The 6,977-nt window shown below is 43.8% G+C and overlaps 1 protein-coding gene across 1 annotated transcript in view; it reads right to left on the reverse strand.

The window, feature by feature from the left end:
- Positions 1 to 5,560, reverse strand: part of cntfr (ciliary neurotrophic factor receptor) — a 193,056-nt gene extending 187,496 nt beyond the window's left edge. Inside the window, exon 1 of the mRNA XM_072658552.1 lies at positions 5,293 to 5,560. The gene's annotated coding sequence lies outside the window, so the exon portion shown is untranslated. The remainder of the gene's footprint in view (positions 1 to 5,292) is intronic.
- Positions 5,561 to 6,977: the final 1,417 nt, after the last annotated feature.

The following is a 6,977-nucleotide window of genomic DNA, read 5'->3' on the forward strand; positions in this document are numbered from 1 at the left end:
AATAAAAACAGCACAGCTTTGATCACCCAGTGGTGTGAGCAGAGTCCATGGCAGGTGGAGCTCAAGAAGTGTGTAAACGGACGTGGAAATGGCGGTGAGGGCTGTTACTTCCGTATGAACATGAACGTTTGGTATGGAGTTCTGTGGATTAACTGGAAAAGTGTACTCTAAAGTACTAGGTAATTTTTTTATCTAGCACAATGGACAGTCTTAACCAGACTGAACTGCCTGACAGGTTCTGGCCTACTCTCTAGGATAATTTGATTAACAGTTGGAATAAGAAGATGTGCACTCTCAACATTACAGGTGCTCTGAAGGAAGAACCCATTGATAACCATGTTTGTAAAAATGTGTGAGTGTGAAGAACCATGGCAGTGAAATTTAGTCCAAGACTAGACCTAATCCATGTCTAGGAAACTGAAATTTAGTTTGGGTTTGTTTGTAATATTATTTAATTTAATAATAAAGTACACTATATAGACAAAAGTATTGGGACACCTGCTCTTTCACAGTCTCTTCCGAAATCAAGGGTATTAAAAATAGTTTTGTTGGAGTAACTGTCTCTACTGTCCAGAGAAGAAGGCTTACTACTAGATTTTAGAGCAGCATTGCTGTGAGGATTTAATTGCATTCTGCAAAAAGAGCTTTAGTGAGTGAGGTCAGGATGGTGGATGATCCTCAACTGCCCAACTCATCCTGAAAGTACTGGATGGAGAACCACCATCCATCATTGCTGAGAACACAGTTCCACTGCAACAGGTTCATGTTTATGTGCTTCAGAGAGTCCTATTGGGACTGGACAAGCCATGTGTGTGCATTTGCACATCTGTGTCAGCAACGGGTGCAACTTAAAGTAGGTGAATGCATTCAATAAAAAGGGTGTCCAAAAATATTTGGACATGTCTTTTTTACCTGTAATTTCGTTACATAGTCTTGTTACTGACTCTACTTGTAACCCTACATAATTCCACAGTACTTTGTACAGGAGTTTGTACCACACACTCATCCGGTTAATATCCTGACCCTGATACCTGGTAACACAGAGAAGCTAAGGGCTTTCAGAGGAGTGTATGGGAACGTTTGGTATGACTCACTCTGATATGAAGGTTTGATATGCTAGTCTGAGATGACTTGGTGAGATGAGAATGAGGGTTTGATATGACTCACTTTGATATTAAGGTTTGACGTGACTCATAACTAGACTTATAACTTCTAAACTACACCTTAACACGCTGCCATGGTAACACAGGGTTAATAAAAGGTGTCCAATCACTGGATGGGAACACTGATAAAAGCGTCAGTACTGTTCTATATTAAGATCACTTTATAATTTTATAGCTGCTGAGGAACAAAACATAACAAGGCATTTCACTGACTTGAGATGAAAAGTAATTGTTGAAGTGAGGCAACAGTGCATTATGTAGCTCAGTGAAGGGCTAAATTGGAAGAAGAAGGAAAAGAACAAAGGACCTTATTTATTCCATGCGAGGAGGGGAAACAGTGCTATCAATAGTGAAATTACTATCAAAGAAACAAAACATCGGGAGGACGCAACGACAGACGGCACAGACGGCAAAGAAAGTCACCCCAGAGGATGGCATCCAAAATTCTGCGCCCAGAATGCAGAAACTCTAGGTGAGCGGCGGCACCGAGCTCGCCGGATTCTTCCAGCACCAGCTTCTAATTTGTAGAATTTGTGTATGTTATGGAGAGAAGCATCGCTAACCCCCACTGCCTGTGATCGCCCTCCCTTCTGACATCTGTTTAAGGATGTTTATCCAAGGGGTAAGTATGTTAAGGGCAATATTATGCTAGTGTTATTTTACTTTTCTTCTGTTTGAATCATAAACACGGCTGCGAGGCGGGACGGGGAGATTAGAGCAGAGAGGGTGAGCGTGGGGCCTGCGCTTTCACCTCTGTGAGAGAAAACAGCATGAGAAGCACGCTGGTCCATGAAAAAAAAAAGAAGAGGGGAAATTAAGGAGTTCTCTGTTTGGAGCACTGAGCCTGAACATCTCCAGGTGACTAAGCCCCTTACACCATAAGCTCATTTTTCAATTAGTATCTTAAGGCCTAGCGTTCAGTACCTACTCTATAAGTCCGTTCTCCAAAAAGTAAGGTGCCAAAGAGTTTGCTGAGGTGTTGCTACAGAAGAACCACGTTTAGTTCCCTGAAGAATGTTTCAGAGGATGGTCCAGGCAGGCAGAGTGAAACATCTTAATGTTTAAAGAACCTCCACATAATGCACACATCCTAATCCAACCTATATTCAAGGCTAAACCACAGCAAACAGCATGAGGAGCACAGTTGTCCATGGTGCCATTAGAAAAGTGAAGGAGGAGGAGGAGGGGTGGTGAGAAGTTCTCTGTTTGAAGCACTGAGCCTGAACATCTCATCTTCTACTAAACCACTGGCTGGTGACTAAGCTCCTTAAACCTTGTGCGTCTTATTCAATTAGTATCTTAAGTCTTAGTATACAGCACCTACATTCTCCAAACATTAAGGTGCTAAAGAGTTTTTTGGGGCGACGCTACAGAAGAACCACCTTTAGTTCCCTAAAGAATGTATTAGTGCTATATATCCAAGGCTGAACCAGAGTGAACAGCATGAGAAGCATAGTCGTCCATGGTGCCACTGAAAAAGTGGAAAAGGAAGGAGGGGGGGGGGGGGGGTTCTTCATTGGAGCATCTCATCTTCTTCCAAAGCACTGGCTAATGACTAAGCCCCTTAAACCTTATGCTTAACCTATAAACTCTGGACTAAGTAAGTATTCAGAACCTATTCTGTAAGTATGCTCTCCAAAAAGTAAAGTGGTGGTGGTGATGCTCCAGAACAACAGAGTTTTCTTAAAGAACATTTCAGAACCTGACGAGAAGATTCTGAACAACCATGTATCCAAAGCTGAACCAGTCGGGACCCCTCAATTGTAAGAAGGTTCTATGGAAGATATCTAGTAACAAAAAAAGTGAAGAAGGAGAACGTCTGGACCTGCAGCAGGGTCTTATGGGGGTGGGGGTGGGGGGGTAACCATGGTACCCTCAACTTTTTTTGCACTTGTTGCACATGTGTTGACCTGTTTCCCACCCTGCTTCTTCAGACAAAGTTAACGCAGAATCAAAGCACCGGACAGCATCTAAACAGGCCCGAGCTCACCCAGGCCTTAAGTGTCCCAGAATAGGAGGAAGGTGGAGTTGGGGGGGGGGGGTTGCGAACTGAGCTGTTGTGGCCCTGAGAGAAAGAGAGGAGCGCCTCCTCGTTTAGGGAAAAGTATCTGTCCCGCACCCTTTTCAGGCATTACCTTCAACAAGGCATGAAACAGGGAGTCATTAAAGCACTGTCAACTTAGCCTAATGCCCCCTGCCCCCCTGCGAGGGGCTTATGCAAGGAAGGCAGAGCATTTAAAGGCTGAAAGAGAAAAAGGGAAGGGCAGGGGGTGGGTAGAGAGAGAGAAAGAGAGAGAGAGAGAGAGAGAGAGAGAGAGAGAGGGAGAGTTTTCCCCCAGTGGCGTCAATGTATAACCAACATACATAAAGTGAGGCTGTCCCTACTTTCACTGCTCAGCACTGGAGCCCAAAAGGAGGCTAATGGCAGCTTTGCAGCTAAACACCAAGCAAATCTTGACATATCTGTCTGGGAGAGGGGCTGAGAGATGACATGAAAAGCAGGTGACTGAGCAGACAAGAAGAAGTAGTGCAGACAACACCCTGACCAATGTATAAGCAGCACATACTGGGATGTCCCCCCTGTTCCCTCACAGGGGATGATGGCATGTCCCACTTAGAGAGAGAGAGAGGAAAGGGCATACAAAAGAGAGAGAGAGAGAGAGAGAGAGAGAGAGAGAGAGATAGAGTAAAAGGAAATGGGATGATTTTACACCCTGAGAAGTTCTATAATGTATAATCAGCACATTTTCGCTGTCACGTAAAAACCTTGTATCAACAAAAATGGCAACTTTACAAGAGAAGGAAAAACCTTCTTAACTTTCAATGAATGTCAATGGAAAAGGCTTTTATTCCAGGTCATTTTAGAGCATTTCTATTGGTCCATTCATTAGGAAATTCTGACACAATGTAAAAAACAACTACCAGGTTCAAATTAAGCTAAAAAGTGAAAATCTGCAAAAATGGAGATACAAGCATTTTTCAGGACAGCGATGGTATGCTGGAATGACCCCACATTTCCAGCTTATTCCAGAGACAAAGTAAAGGAGGGGTTCGGCTGAGAGAGATACAGAGAGCAACTGAGAAAGAGAGAGAGAGCTCCAGAGCTTGTTCATTCAGCATGGGTCATCTCGAAACCGTGCAACGGACAGGTCCTGCAGCTCTGGCCGGCCCGGGCAGCAGAAGGCGGCAGAGGAGGTGCAGCGAAGAAGGGATTTCCACTAAAACTAATCAATCAGGGCTAGATAATGGCTCCCATGCAGGAGTGTTGACACAGGGTCAGCTCGTCCCCTGACCCGAGGCTTCGGGGCAGCGGCAGCAGAAAAGCCACAGATAAGAGAAGCCGGAGCTAATTGTCTGCCCGGTGTCAGGGCTTTTCAATGTCCCTGCCACTTTCACTGTAACCCTCTCTCTCTCTCTCTCTCTCTCTCTCTCTCTCAGTCACTCATTTCATCCCCTCAACCTCCTCGTTCCATTGTTGCCGGTCACTTTTCTGTTTGCTGCCCCTCTCCCTATTTTCCAGGGGTGCAAGAGGTATCCTTACAACTGCATCTCTCTCTCTCTCTCTCTCTCTCTCTCTCTCTATCAGACACTCATTCCCTCGCCCTCCTCGGTCCTCTGTTTGCTGGTCACTTTGCCTCTCTCTCTCTCTCTCTCTCCACCAGCCACTCATTCCCTAGCCCTTACTCACTCACTACTCGCGTTCCCTCGCACGCACGCTTTCGCATCCCCTTCTCGCACGTTTGAGAGCGGGCTTGAGCAATCCGCGCAACCACAGGCGCACGCGCGCTCTCTGGGGCTTCAATTAGGACCGCTGACAGGTGAGTGGAGACGAAATCGCGCGCTCGGTGCAATAATCCGTTTTGGCGAGGGGATGGATAGAGCTGCTGCAAACCACTTGGCAAGCGCGCGCTCGCTCGCCTCCACCAGACCCTCGCTTTCAATGACATTCACAAGAACGAGCACGAGCAACGCACAAGCCTCTCCTGTCCACCAAACACACACGCACGCACGCACGCACGCACACACACACACAAACACACGCGCGGGTCCAGATAGGTCCAGAATGGTCCAGCAGTCGAGAATGAAGGACAAGGAGGGGGAAGGAAAAGTAACAGCTCGGGGTACTCACTTAGATGCTCTCGCGCTCTCCTCTCTGTCTCTCTCCCCCTCTTCCACAGTGAGAGTGTGTGTCCTGTCTTCTGCAACAGCTAGGTGTGTATCTCTTTCTCTGCGTGTGTGTGTCAGAGAAGCTCCAGCGCAGAAAGTTGTGTGCGTCCTGTGCGTGTCTACAGCCGTGCGTGCGCGCGTGCGTGCGTGCGTGCGTATGCGTGATCGTGTACGGGTGTGTGTGTGTGTGTCTTGACAAGCGGCTCACACTGCTCTGTCTGAAGGGGAGCTAAAGCACTTTTAAACTCGCTCAGCCTCCCCATGTGACCAGCAGCTCTCAGCAAGCCAGGCTCGCGCACATCAGCGCGCCTTCACCCAGCCGCCGCGCGCCCCCTAGCCACAGTATGGAGAACTGGAGCGCTGCGAGAGAAAGACACACACACACACACACACACACACACACACAGGTGCGCGCATGCATTCCCTTACACTGTGTAAAACACAACGTTTGTAATCTACTCATGATTCAGTATCAATTACAAACGAGTCTGTGTCTGTTATAAACGATTCAGTAACTACTCTAAACGATTCTGTTATTAACTACTATAAATGATTCTGTATCTGTTATAAACGATTCAGTATCTGCTCTAAAACGATTCAGTATCTGTTATAATCGATTCAGTAACTACTATAAACGATTCTGTTATAAGATAAGAGAAGAGAAGATAAGTAGCTATTAACTACTACAAACGTGTCTGTCTGTTATAAACTATTCAGTATCTACTGTAAACGATTCTGTTATTAACTACTATAAATGATTCTGTATCTGTTATAATCGATTCAGTAACTACTATAAACGATTCTGTTGTAAGATAAGATAAGAGAAGATAAGTAGTTATTAACTACTACAAACGAGTCTGAGTCTGTTATAAACGATTCAGTATCTACTATAAACGATTCTGTTATTAACTACTACAAATGATTCTGTATCTGTTAGAAACGATTCAGTATTCACTCTAAGACGATTCAGTATCTGTTATAATCGATTCAGTAACTACTATAAACGATTCTGTTATTAACTACTACAAATGATTCTGTGTCCGTTAGAAACGATTCAGTAACTAATGTAAACGATTCTGTTACTAACTACTACAAAGGATTCTGTGTCTGTTAGAAACGATTCAGTAATTACTATAAAAACGATTCAGTATCTGTTATAATCGATTCAGTAACTACTATAAACGATTCTGTTATAAGATAAGATAAGTAGTTATTAACTACTACAAAGGATTCTGTATCTGTTAGAAACGATTCAGTAATTACTATAAAACGATTCAGAATCTGTTATAAACGACTCAGTAACTACTCTAAACGATTCTGTATCTGTTATAAACGATTCAGGAATTACTATAAACTATTCTGTTATAAATAAGATAAGATAAGTAGTTATTAACTACTACAGATGATTCAGTATCTGTTATAAACAATTCAGTATCTACTACAAATGATTCAGTGATTGTTATAAATGATTCAGTATCTACTATAAACAATTCAGTCACTAACTGCTACAAACGATTCTGTATCAATTAAAAACGATTCATTAACTACTATAAACAATTCTGTATCTACCACTAATTATTCTGTAACGAACTACTATAAATGGTTTAGTATCTACTGTAAATGATTCTGCAACTAACTACTATAAAA

Source organism: Salminus brasiliensis, chromosome 16, assembly GCF_030463535.1.
Source record: "Salminus brasiliensis chromosome 16, fSalBra1.hap2, whole genome shotgun sequence".
NCBI classification, from domain to species: Eukaryota; Metazoa; Chordata; class Actinopteri; order Characiformes; family Bryconidae; genus Salminus; species Salminus brasiliensis.